Source organism: Citrus clementina, unplaced genomic scaffold (assembly GCF_000493195.1).
Source record: "Citrus clementina cultivar Clemenules unplaced genomic scaffold, Citrus_clementina_v1.0 scaffold_2, whole genome shotgun sequence".
Classification (NCBI taxonomy): Eukaryota; Viridiplantae; Streptophyta; class Magnoliopsida; order Sapindales; family Rutaceae; genus Citrus; species Citrus x clementina.
In genome coordinates this window covers 20,482,871-20,496,243 of record NW_006262688.1, presented here as the reverse complement: position 1 = coordinate 20,496,243, position 13,373 = coordinate 20,482,871, and the positions used below count along the sequence as shown (strand labels likewise).

The 13,373-nt window shown below is 32.0% G+C and overlaps 1 long non-coding RNA gene across 3 annotated transcripts; it reads left to right on the top strand.

The window, feature by feature from the left end:
* The first annotated feature begins 3,795 nt into the window (after positions 1-3,795).
* Positions 3,796-5,898, top strand: LOC112101133. 3 transcript variants are annotated; one of them, XR_002907221.1, is made up of 4 exons: positions 3,796-4,053; positions 4,465-4,667; positions 5,448-5,549; positions 5,638-5,894. It is a non-coding gene; the product is annotated as an uncharacterized LOC112101133 (long non-coding RNA). The 3 variants fall into 3 exon arrangements; XR_002907222.1 differs by lacking the exon at positions 3,796-4,053 and having other exon boundaries at positions 4,112-4,667; positions 5,448-5,541; positions 5,638-5,898; XR_002907220.1 differs by lacking the exon at positions 3,796-4,053 and having other exon boundaries at positions 4,112-4,667; positions 5,638-5,897.
* Positions 5,899-13,373: the final 7,475 nt, after the last annotated feature.

Sequence of the window (13,373 nt, the reverse complement as noted above, 5' to 3'; positions counted from 1 at the left end):
AGGATTGATTTAGTATTTCTCTAGCATATGGGGTCAAACGGTCTTGCCAAGTTTCCCCTTACTGATATTTTTCCAACATTCTCACCATTAGTTGTCTACGAATATGCTCAAGAATAGTTAGGATAGGCTTGTCCCTAACCTCATCCACCCACTTGTTAAAAGATTCAGTCATGTTGTTTGTAACATGGTCAGATTTCACATGGTGATCAAACCCGCTTCTAGACCACTGTGCAGGTGGTATTTTTCTCAACCATTCACAACAATTTTGGTCTTTAGCCCTAATTTGACTCATTGCCCTCTCAAAGTCATACTGATTTGCATCCCTACAAGCTTTCCAGATTAACCCCATGACATTCAAACCAGAAAACTTACACTTCAAATTTGCAAAGATATGCCTAGCACAATATGTAGTACTAGCATTAGGCCAATATTTTTCCAATCCCCATAAAAGACCTTTTTGTCTATCACTAATAATAGTCACAAGCTTATGATTATCAGCCCCAATGAATTCATACAGCAAAGATAAAAAATAACCCCAACTATCATAGTTCTCTACCTCACATATGCAAAAAGCCAATGGAAAAATTCCACTATCAGTATCTAATGCAACAACAGATAACAATACTCCCCTGTATGGCCCCTTCAAGTGACACCCATCCAATCCTATGAAAGGTCTACACCCAGTTAGGTACCCCACTTTAAGTGTAGGAAATGACAAAAAAAAAAAAAATCTTTGAAAAACTGGGCTATTTGACAATGGCCTATCAACCTTTACCTTGACACAAGCACCTTTATTCATGTTCAGTAGAATGTGAGCATATTTCAAAAGCTTTCTATAGCAAGCAATGTGGTCAGCACCTAGGTTTTTTAATGCAATTTTTTTTCCTTGTATAGTTTTTGTTTGTCACATTCAATCCCATGTTTATCTTTTAACTCGCTCCTTATGACATTTACACCAACTCCTGGGTTAGCTTGAATAAGTTCAGCACAAACTTTAGCCATCCAAGGTGCTATTGCATCTTTGTTAACTAATTTAATCTGGCAATCATGTTTCCCTTTAATATACCTAATTTTAAAAGTTATCCCATCAACCATCGATGAAGCATGAAGTTTCCAAGTGCATTTTGGATTGACACAACAACAAGTATACCTAATACCATCATTTTTAATCCTATTTAACTCAAAACCCTCTTGGATTGCATATTTCACCATAACCTCACTTAATAATGCAACAGATTCAAAGGTATTTCCTACTTTTAGACTAACTGAACCATTTAGATTTGGTTTCCACTCATTATCAATAATGGATTCATACATATGTGAGAAATCATTCTCTTCATCGGATGAGTGGGACAACTATTGGTAAAGAACTCCTCAAAAACCGAATACAATTCACTATCATTTGAAATTAGCTTCCTCTGCCTACTTGTAGTCCATGACAACATAACAGAAATTTCAATCAAATCCATTTCATTGTGTCCATACTTAACCATGACTTCTAAAATTTCATGAAACAACCTAATAATCTTATATTCCTCTGGGTCCCTATATCCTATCTCATACACCTCCCCATTAATTTTAACCAACAAAAAAAAGGTAACATGGCTACCTGCATCAATTTTAAACAAAAAGTATTGCATAAAAAACTGGCTAAACTAATACGATTTTATTTAGTAAAGAATAAAAACTCAACCTAAATGAAATATACATGTAATTCGGTTAAAAAAAGTACAAAAGCAAATTTAATCTAATACATATAAAAATAAAAACTGAAAAGAAAAAATAACCCAGCAACTATAGAGAATTTAGTCTAATATATATATAAATTACCACTCATAATAACACATAGAATTCAATTTTACATGAACAAAGAAGTAAATACAATGAATTCAATCTTATTAATATAACAATACCAATTGGTTGAAATGAAATATTGTACATATACAACAACTCAAGAAAGCCCATAAAATAGGCAACATAAGTTCAATAAATACATATATAAATATGGTGTATTTGTTCTAATTATTATATAAAGAGCAAATTAAAAAAAAGTATATTAAATACAACATTCAATAAAAAAAATCCACCAATAATTAAACATAGTTTGTCATTTAGAAAAATAGACTTGAAAAACCTAATTTTTCACAAAGATCACTAAATATGGAAACAATTTTATCAGAAAATGCTTGCAAAAATTACTAAAAAATTAGAGTTACTAACCTTTAAACTCAGGTTCTCTCCAATACTTGAACTCAATCAATGCTAACAAAGCTTTGGTCAAAATCACAGTAGATTTATACAACATTTTTGGCGTCATCCCACGTTCTCTCAATCTCTCCTCTCACACGAAGAATATGGCAGTTTCTATAGTTTTTTTTTTTTGAAAGAACTTTAACTTGGTTAGGTTAATTGACATTGCTTTAAACTATTGCCACCTGTAAGCAAACTATTGCCACCTGTCACAAATAAAAGAATGAGGAAGGGTTCAATTGTTCTTTTACTAAACTACCCTCAACGTTGTTAATATGTCTAATTGACGAGTTAAGTTAAGGACTTGAATGACATTAGTTTATACTTGAAAGGATTTAATTGATTCATTTAGTAAACTTCTGGTCTCTGAATTTTTTTCTAAAAATAATGAGGACTCAATTAGAAATTACCCTTTAACTAATGTTAAAATTATAATATTTTCTACTCACATATACAAATAAAATTATATTTAGCGCCTTACAATCTTTTTATTTATTATTTTTCATAAGTATTAAAGTATTTATTTGTTAGTATCCAAGATATATTAATCAACACAAAACACTAATATAAATAAAAAGACAACAATACCCTTAAATCTCTCTTCTTCCCACCGTTGTCTCCATCATCATTACACCCACCTTCATCTTCCTCCATCATTATCATCTTCACCTACATCTTCACAGTTTTTAAGAAGAAGAAGAAAATATTATTATGCTTTCAGATCCAAAATCGGCAAAACCCATAAAAAGAAAAAGAAAAAGAAAAAGAAAAAGAAGATGATGATAATATTTTGTCTTCGGAACCAAAATCAACAAAATCCCTAAAAAGAAGAAGAAGAAGATATTTTTTTTTTTCAATCTAAAATCGGCAAAATCCAAAAAAAAAAAAATGATCTTGAGGTTCAAACTAACATTAATAAACCCACTTCATACTTCTTAAAATAAATAATTTCCAACCTCAAAAAAGCTGCACTATAAAAGACCTAGCTTTATTCCAAAACCTACCCATCAAATTCCACTTATCCAATCTCTTTCTCCCTGCTTCAACAACAACTTCAGCAAGCAAAGTCCATTGTTGCCGCGCCTTTTCATGAGCATAAAAGTACTTGAACTCTGCACCTTATCTATTTTCTTCAACATTTTTCAGGAAGGGTAATTTTGTCCTTCTAAGACTTATAAACAAATTGTAAATGAAAAGAGTACAAGATGCTCAAGTAAATTTGACAATAGTTAAATCATAAAAGACAAAAGTTGGGGTACGGTATAACAATTGCAGCATAGGCGGATCCTAAAGTATGATGGCAATATTCCCACGGCGGCTCATACCCATCGGGCCCCAATCAATTTGGGTTCGGTATAGGCCTTCAAAAAATTTTAAAATTAAAAATGAGTCTATGTTAAAAATAAACAAAAATTTTAAATATATTTTGGGTTTGGATTCGGTGATTTCATCATGCTCCCGAACTCAAACCCAAACCCGAGATATTTTTTCTAAATCCAAATATTTTTTAATTTTATCAAATAATTAAAAAATACTCAACACAATGAAAAAAAAAAACAAAACCTTGGATCTAAAACTCACAATCTCTCTGAAAAAAACTATCAGTCGCATCGCCACTTCCAAGTCTCCACCAGGGCTTCGCTTCTCGGCCGTCATATCACCTCCAAGTGGACGCCGATTCCCACTATTAACCTATTCGGCACCGTTTAGTGCTACTTCGCGACGATGATGTTAATTTCTCTATTTACTCCACCAATGCGGTTTCTGCTACTCTTTACGTGATCACTCTCTAATTTGTAAGAGGTAAATTTTTTAGTTTTACTTTTATTTTGTTTATTTTATTTTTTGCTGGAATTTCATTAATTAATTGCTGATTGCTTTATTACACAGAATTTTGAGCTGGCAATGTTGATTTTTGTTTTTGAACACTACCCTAGCTTTTCAAAAAAAATTCAAAAATTTTGTAGTTGGTATGTTGCTTGAATTTATTTTGTCTAATGATTAAGTACTATTAAATTAGCCTTCAAGTCATATGATTTAAATGGATTGATTCGAATAATGCAATAAATTTCTTAATTGATTGTTAATTAATCTGCTTTGGTTCTTATTACTCCCCGTGAAAAAATTTTATTACTAGTAAAGTGAAATAAAATGTGATGCTCTTGCTATGTGCTGATTCTTGTTTTTTGTTTTCTTCCTCACTTGCACAACAAGTTCCTACCCATGCCATCATCTATTCGAGGCAATTTTTGAAGTGGGCTTGGTATCAGACCCAATTCCCTTCCTTTGTTGTGTCACAAGTTTCAATTTGCTCGCAATTGCAGGCTCCATGTGCCAAAAAGTAAGGGGGTTTATTTCTTCAAGTCTTCACATTATGTGGCTAGTGTAATAGATTGTCTATTATTGCCCCACTATTGGTGAGTTTTATTTGAAATTTAGAAACTTTTGGTTGATTTTTTTGGTTAACTGTTTCTGGATATTTGCTACTTTTATATTTTAGCTTTATAGCATTGCTAGTTTTTCAGCTTAAATTCATGAATTTGACTTTTTAAGGTGTTGTGCTTAGAAGCTTCTGATTAAAATTTAAAGATTTTTACTAATGTGATATTGAAATTTAAGGATTTCTACAAATGTGATTGTGTTTGTTGACTACTTATTATTGATTATTTTTATGTTTTTGTGGTATTGGTTATTCGTTGAATTTATATTTTAGGTCAAATTTAGTAGATTCTGCTTGTTTATATGAATTTAGAGGGAGTGAATGTGGTGAGGCAGAGTTAAGCTGAGTTGCGATAACTAGTTGACTACAATGAGATTAAAGAATTGTGCATTTCAATTACGTGGCAATCTGAATTTGGCCTGAAAATTTTAATTTGTGATTTGTTTAGATGAATTTTTTATTAAAAGGACAAACCATGGTGATCAAATTACTATATTCATCATAATAGTATTAAAATATCCTTGTTTTATAAGAGTTTATGGGTTATGTCTGTGGCTGACAAGATAAATTTTTAATTTTGATGATCTGGTTATATTCATCGGAATATTATTAACATATGGTTTGTTTTAAATTATTTACATTTTCTTTTAATTTTTTTTTAATTTTGATGTCTATTTTTCTATTTCTGAGGATGTGGTGATATTTTCATTTACATATTGTCTATAGATTCAATAAAGAATAAGATTATTGATTATAGGTTCGACATTCAACATGTCAAGTTCTTTGCCCACACCAAACTTATTAGATGATGATGGCAATCAAACTCAAGCTGGATATGAGCTCTTTGTGGAGTTATATGGTTTACATTTTAATTTTTATATTTTTATTTATTTAATTTAACTAATAACTAAGTTGATTTTAGTTTTTATTTGTGTTTTTTTAATTAGCTGTGGCATTTACCTCGCGACCTTTGCCAAAATTCTTGATGAGGAACTTGAGATTGAAACCGATGTAGAGGTTGTGGAGGCATATACTTTTAATTTATATTATTTTGTTAAGTATTTAGTTGAAATTGTTAAAACATGTTTTTATTTTCTTTAGTTTATCTTCTTATAGGTTTATGAAGAATCTTAAAATGTGCATCAATGGTGATGATTACAGAAAAACTAATGCAAGTTTATGTTTAAGGCTTAGAATTATTATGTTTTCATTTATATGGAGGTTGTTCAAATTTGATCATTTGTAATTTTTATTTTTAAATTTGTATGTCCAAAATTTTTTTTTTTTTAAAAAGAGACCCGAATATGAAAAATTTATTCATTTTTTTCTTTACAATTATTCATTACAATATCATTTAATTATTATTATTATTATTATTTAGCTTCTTAACGAATTTTTCAAAGTTAAGGAAGATTATGGAGTTAATTATGGTTATACATATTAAATATATAATTCAACTTATATATTTTTCAATTGAAATTTCATTAGATAAATAATTTAATTAAAAATAATGCGTATCCGGATCTGGATCCGCACAGATCTTAAATTTAGGCCCCGGATCTATATTTTTTAATCAGATTCGGATTTTCCCAGATTCAGATCTTCCGAATCTTTGCAGATGCTGGCTAGACTAGGATTTTTTTGGCATCCTAGGATTTGCTTTTTAAAAAAAATTTCTTGATATTTATATTTTTCATTTTAAAGAGAGTTTAAAATACTACTGGGTTAGAACTGGAACTGAATTTTTGTAAAACTATGTAAAATTATTTAGCTCTCCATCTAACCTTCTTATAATATACAATAGAGGTAAATAAAGGTAAATCTTTTTCTTTTTGGTCTTATGTAGGGATGGGTGTTTGGTTCGGGTTAACTTATGAAATCCAAACGGGTCGAAAGTTACAACCTGATCAGTTTAATTTCGACTTAGGGTTTAATATATATCTCCTTAGCGCGGCCAAACCAAATTCCAAATCCCCAACCACAAGCACAACAATAACAGCCACAACTTACAGTCGTTTGCCCATCCTGACTCCAACTAATGCCCGATGCCCACACTCACCTTATGACTCACTCACTCCCGTAGAGCCACAGTCTCACTCTCACACACCCACACAACCATACTCTACTAACGCTGACACTATCAGTTTTGTACTGCCGTGGCCCGTTCGCTTCCAATCTAGCTACCATGCCTTCTAATCCATCAAGGTTAATACTCACTAGTCACTTGCCAGTAGCTTACTTCTTATTATTGTTATTATATTATCATTATTACCAATTAGTAATTTAGTAATGATAGAATTTGTTCTACAGTTTCACTTCTTTTTTTCAGTCAGGGTCCCTGTTGTTCAACATAAGCCATTTTGTATTTTTGTGTTTTAATCTTTCTGTTATAAAATCACATTTGATTACTTAGAACTTAAAAGTTCATTAAAGATGCTAAGCTTACTTGATTGTAGAAAATGCTTTGGTTAAAAAGTTGTTCACATCTTAAATTGGTGTAAAATGATTTGTTTTGTTACATTATTTGGGTTATTGAATCCCTTTTTTTTAATAAAATTTTTGAGCCATTATGTAATTTGCAAAATTTGAATTGTTTCATGAGTTCTCATTTGCATCAAGATTTTTTTTTCAGTTTTTCTTTGTCTGGTTATGTTTATGCTGTACATTCATTTCAGATCTTTGATGCTATGGATTCAAAGCATTGGAATAAGCAGGACAAGACAAAATTCTTTGTGGAAATACCGAATTTTTTTTTAGGATGATCCTTACTTATTCAAGTATTATAGGGATCAAATTGTCAGTGATTGTGGTACCTACTTTTGCAATAGACCATTTAAAGCTCTTTTGGCGAAGTACTCCATGATGCATAAAATGACAATCCTATATCATCTGTAAACCAGTGGTTAAGTCGAGATCTCCAATCAGGAAATAAAACATATATTCGAAAATATGGTGAGACTAGACAAGAAACACTAGTCATTAAGGCATGTTGATACACTTTGGGCATATCGAATAGCTTTCAAGACTCGTATTATCATGTCTTCATATAAGCTAATATATGGGAAAGCTTGTCACCCACTAGTAGAACTTGAGCTCGTACATATTAGGCCATCAAGAAATTTAACTTTTACATAAAATAAGCTAGTTTGGAAAGGAGATTATAGTTAGCAAAACTTGAGGAGATTCACAGTGACGTGCATGAAAATGCCAAGAGTTATAACCAGTAGACGAAAGTCTTTCATGACAAGCACATCATGAGAAAATCTTTTAGACTAAGAGAAAAAGTACTTTTATTTAATTCTCACCTACATCTGCTCCGAGAATTGATTTTTTTTTTTGTTTGGTGTAATTTAATTTATTACTCTGATTAAATGGTAGATAATGGTATTTCATTATAATTAAAGTCGATTACATCAATTTCCTGCAGCAACTGATATTCTCAGCCTAAGGTATGGATAGAAACTCAATCTTTGCAAAGCCTTACAAACGATTTCTTTCACTTCCTCAAAATCTATAAAACTCGGTCTGAAGGGTTGCGACTGCTCATGAGGAGTAGCATCCCCGTTGACATCTGTTAGTAAATCAAAGGTAAAGTATGATTTGTAGGTGAGTTACCTCTTAAATTTATTGCCTATGTACTTGGTTGCGGGAAAGAAAATTATGCAAGAAAATAAAGAGCTAGACGGCTTCAAGTGTTTATCCTACGTATACCTAAACAAACTGCAACAGACGTCCTTGTACATCTTTAGGAATGGTGTCCAATAACATGAAAAATAAGATTCAATTCATTAGGAATGGCTTAAATAAAGAGTTATTGGACGATGTCCTTTTGTCTCTTAAAATGCATGTCAATGGATATTTACAAAGAGCAATTACCCAGTTATGACCATCACTCCAAAAAGAATATACACGATACATTCTCGAAAATTTGACTATAAATACTACTGTTTGCCAGTTTATAAGAAACTTAAGTGGGAAGTCTATCCTCAACCCATAGAGAGCGTTCAAGTAGTTTCTAGACGTAAAGAGGAAGACTGATATGAACCCTGTCAAGAACTAACATAACCCTAATCAATTTAGTCCCCAAGATCGAATCTAAACCAGAAATTGAATGAAACCTCGACTTAATGCTTAATGAAAGCACGAACCTTGGTATGTGAAGACGCCACAATTAGCTATGGATGGTCTGATTGATAAGTCAAGAGTTTGAACGCCACGTAAATCCAATAAGTTCAAAGAGTTTGTAAAGAACCAAAGAGAATTAACTTTCTCATCAATTGCATTTAAACTTCTTTGTTTATTGAATACGAATACATTATATAGGGTTACTTACAAGAATTTTTAGAAATATATTATAAACCAAAAATCAAATCTGAATCTGAATATGAATCTAAACAAATAGGAAAGAATTTAAATCAAATCAGAATCCTAATCTAAGCAAATAGGAAAGAATCTAAATCAAATCAGAATCTTAATCTAAGTAAATAAGAAAAAATCTAAATCAAATCAGGATCTTAATTGGCTTAAATGCCTTACATCAATTAAAATGGAAACTAGATGATTAAAATAGAAATCATTGATTTGTTTCTCTAATAGCCTCCTCATGTCTGGAAAAGGAAAATAATATATTTTCTCGCCACAATGTGCAAGCCAACTCCCTATTTCACGGAAGTGATTATTTGGAAACTTCAAGAGCCTTAATCATGTATTTATCACGTGCGATTTCTTCAACGAGACTCTATGAATTTGATTGAGCCCAAATTGTTTGAATAAATCCATTAAGCGCTTCTTTGAATTTTTTTGCTCGAACTCTTGTAACGGGCCCGACGAGAACTTGAGTAGGATCTGAATATGCCTTATTCCATGTGCTTGTGATAGTTTTATCCTTAATCGCATCAAAGACATGAGTCACATCAAAACTACTATTAAAAATCTTTTTTTAATGTTCTTTATCATTTGCATGATTGCTTCTAATGGTGTGATTTTATATCTAATCATTGTTTACTTTTTTTTTTACTATTTACTTTTGACTTTTAAGTTATGAGCTTTACAAGTCATTTTACAAACACACCATCCTATTTATAGGTATGTTTTATTGTATCTGTCACCAAGATCTTTAAATACAAACTTCTTTTTTCATTCACTCACAAATTAACTCAAGAACATTTGTGTGCTCTCTGGGTTCAACTATGGAAAATACAAAAAGTTTATTCAATTAGTTATAGATCTTGATCGCGTCCTAGCAGAAGGGAAAATACACCTGGTATATAGAGGATGTGACTAAGGGTTACTAAAGTTTGTCTTAAAAGCTGCTTATATTAGAGGAAACTAAGTGTTAGACATCAACCCAAAAGCCTACCGACTAGAGAGGAGTTAGTCGTCTCAGGAAGTCTTATAAATCTAAGGTAGTAATTACTTTGGAATTTGATAACTCTATGAAATGAGAGTTATCATGGCACTTTTAGAGTTAAATCAATAATACTTAGAGAGTAAATAATGTTTTTCATTGCATTTTTATTATATTTTGCATAAACATTCATCTTAGTTTATTCTTAATAAATTTTGTTTGATTTAGAATAATTTGTGTGCTAAATCATATGCATTATTGTAGGTGTCCGGAAGCTTAAATTTCAAAGAATGAATGTTGATGCAATAGGTTTGCAAAAATAAGGAAAGAACATGGCTACAAAAGAGTTGAAACAAATCTGGAACAATGCAGTTGCTGTAGCAATTCTGGAACAACGACAGAGAAAATTCCGCGCGAGATACTTGCTGTTTCCTAATCTGACTTATGTGCGCACTAAGCTTCTGTTTACCCGAATTTTCAGCTATAAAAGAAGCACACATCATAAGGAATAAAGGGGGGCCGTCACCCAAGAAGAAAAACTACAAAAAAACAAAAGAAAAACAAGATTCAAGAGAGAAATTAAGGGCTGCACAAGAGGAGAATTTGCATAAATCAATTGGGAGCTCAGTCCTTCTTATTCTTCTATTATTTTCTCGTTTTCTATTTATTTATGGGGATGTGTTTCGTGGCTGAAACTTTGTTCTTTATTTTTTTTTTTACAAATCATGAACTAAATTTATTTGTAGTTGAGTGATAAACAATCTTGATGGTTTATTGATTGAAAATATGAGCTGTTGCATGTTTGCTATAGCATTTTATTTTGATACCATTTATTTTTATTCATTATTTCAGCTAATCACCCATTTAATGATACAAGTTAAGGGAGAGTCATAAAATGACCTATTTTAGTGGAACATATCAAAGTGATACTTGATCTTGCATTAGGTTTTCCGTAGAGATGGCAACATTCCCCAGGGGGCCCATACCCATGGGTCCCCAATCAATTCGGGTTGGGTATGGGCTCCCAAAATGATTTAATTTTAAAAACGGGTCCATTTTGGGGATGGACCCAAACCCTAAATAAATTTTGGGTTTGGGTTCGGGGATTTTATCGGGCCCCCAAACCCAAACCCGAAATATGCTTTACTTAAAAAAATTTAAAAAAAAATGTTTTAATTTAATCAAATAATAAAAAATCAAAGTACATATGCTTAATTAAATAATTAAAAAAATTTAAGAAAACTAAAACCCTAGATCTAAACTCACAGGAGTCACTCACATTGCCGCCTCCAAGACTCCAATGAAGCTTCACCTTCCTGGCCATGGCTTCACTTTTTGATTCACTTTTTCTCACCGCTCTCATTTCTCACTTTTCCATTTGGGTTTAAAGAGCTTCACTTTTTGAACCAATAGAAGAAAATGTAAAAATCCATATTATAACCTACCACGAATTTGAGATCTCTGAAATTAAGCGTAAGAATTAGTGATGGAGACCACGAAGAAATTGTTGGTGGTGTTGGATGTCGGAGCCTGGGCCATGAACGCATAAGCTCCCTTGGAATTAATATGGCCAACAAGCAGCTTATGTCCTCCTCCCATCATGCTTCCAGCTTTGGTTTGTCTCCGATCTGATCTAATCTTATTTTTCAATTGTAGAATTTATTATTATTTCATTACTTTCAACATAATTTCTTTCATCTCTTTATGAATCACTTTTCCGTAATTTCTTTTTTTCAATAGAATTGCAATACAGCCCAACGATTTTAACTAAGGATAAATTTATGTTTCAAAATCTATATATAATTATTAATTTTTTTGAAAAAATCCAAATATTTAAAATTATAAATTTTTATGAAAAAAATGGGGAACGGGTCCCCATTTTAATCCCCACCTAGTTCAGGGATTATCGGGTGCATCCTCGAATTATCCCTAATTAATTTTTTTTCGGGTATGGGTCGGGTTCGGGGATTACTTCCAAATCGGGTTCAGGTTCGGGGATCATGATTCCCGCCCTGAACCCGCCCCACTGCCATCACTAGTTTTCTGGATTGAGTTTTACTTGAGTCCCAAAACGGTAATGCTTGATTTAAGATTAGTGATGAACTAGACATAGAGATTCACCTTGTAGGATAAATATAACATAAGCATGTAATGTTATATCTTATATTGGCATAATAACTTATCACTGTTGGTTGCATATAAATATAAGGTATCTAACATGCGACTGCTGAGGATGCATAAGGATTCTACCCAGTGCTATAGTAGATATTGCAGCAACCGAACCAACCATTAGAAAATAGTCAAGACCATTAGGAGAGTTTATTCACTCAACTACTCTATATTCCCATTGGTTTTATCCTTGAGTTTGACGTGATAATTTACTTTATTGCATTTTATTTATTGCGTTTTTATTTAATTAGTATATTAATTTCATTAATTGTTTTATTTTAATTTAGAACAAAATCTGCACTGTTAAAATTACTGTAGCAAGTTTGATAACATTAATCCCTGTGGAGATGATCTTGAATACTTATCATTATATTACTTGATATGTACACTTGCACATGGACACTAATAGCATTAGTATTTATACCCAACAAGTTTTTGGCGCCGTTGCTGGGGATTGATTGTTCATTGTGATTTGTAAAATTAGTTTTAACGGTGCTAATTTTTAATTTTATTTTGATTTGTTTATTTTGTTGACATAGGTGATCTAGCAACCCTTGCATGCCCAAATATAAATATGTTGAATTCCAGTTTGATCCAGAAATTTAAAGAACTGCAAGGAGATTGAGAAGAGAGCATCAGAAATTACAAGATGCTGTAGCAATGGATGATTTGCAAGATTTGAGAAACTTGAACCATAGAGAGAAGATACAACTAGTCAATGTACATAAAGGTTTGAATGGACAATGTGTTCAAAGGCAACCAGGGAACAACAACATTATTCACATGGCGAACGATAGAGATAGAGTCATTCAAGACTACGCAGTGTTGACTCCTCAAGCCATACATCCGGGAATATTTAGACCTGACGTTCAAGCTGACAATTTTGAACTCAAACCCGTGATGTTTCAGATGCTTCAAATAGTAGGGTTATTCAATGGTTTGCAATCCGAAGATCCTCATCTACACCTTAAGTTATTTTTAGAAGTAAGTGATACTTTTAAGATTGCTGGAGCATCACTGGAAGCATTGAGACTCAGACTTTTCTTGTTTTCTTTGAGAGATCGAGCAAGAGCATGGTTGAATTCTCTACCACCAGATTCTATCACTACATGGAATGATGTGGCTGACAAATTTTGGATAAGACACTTCTTGCCAACCAAGAATGCA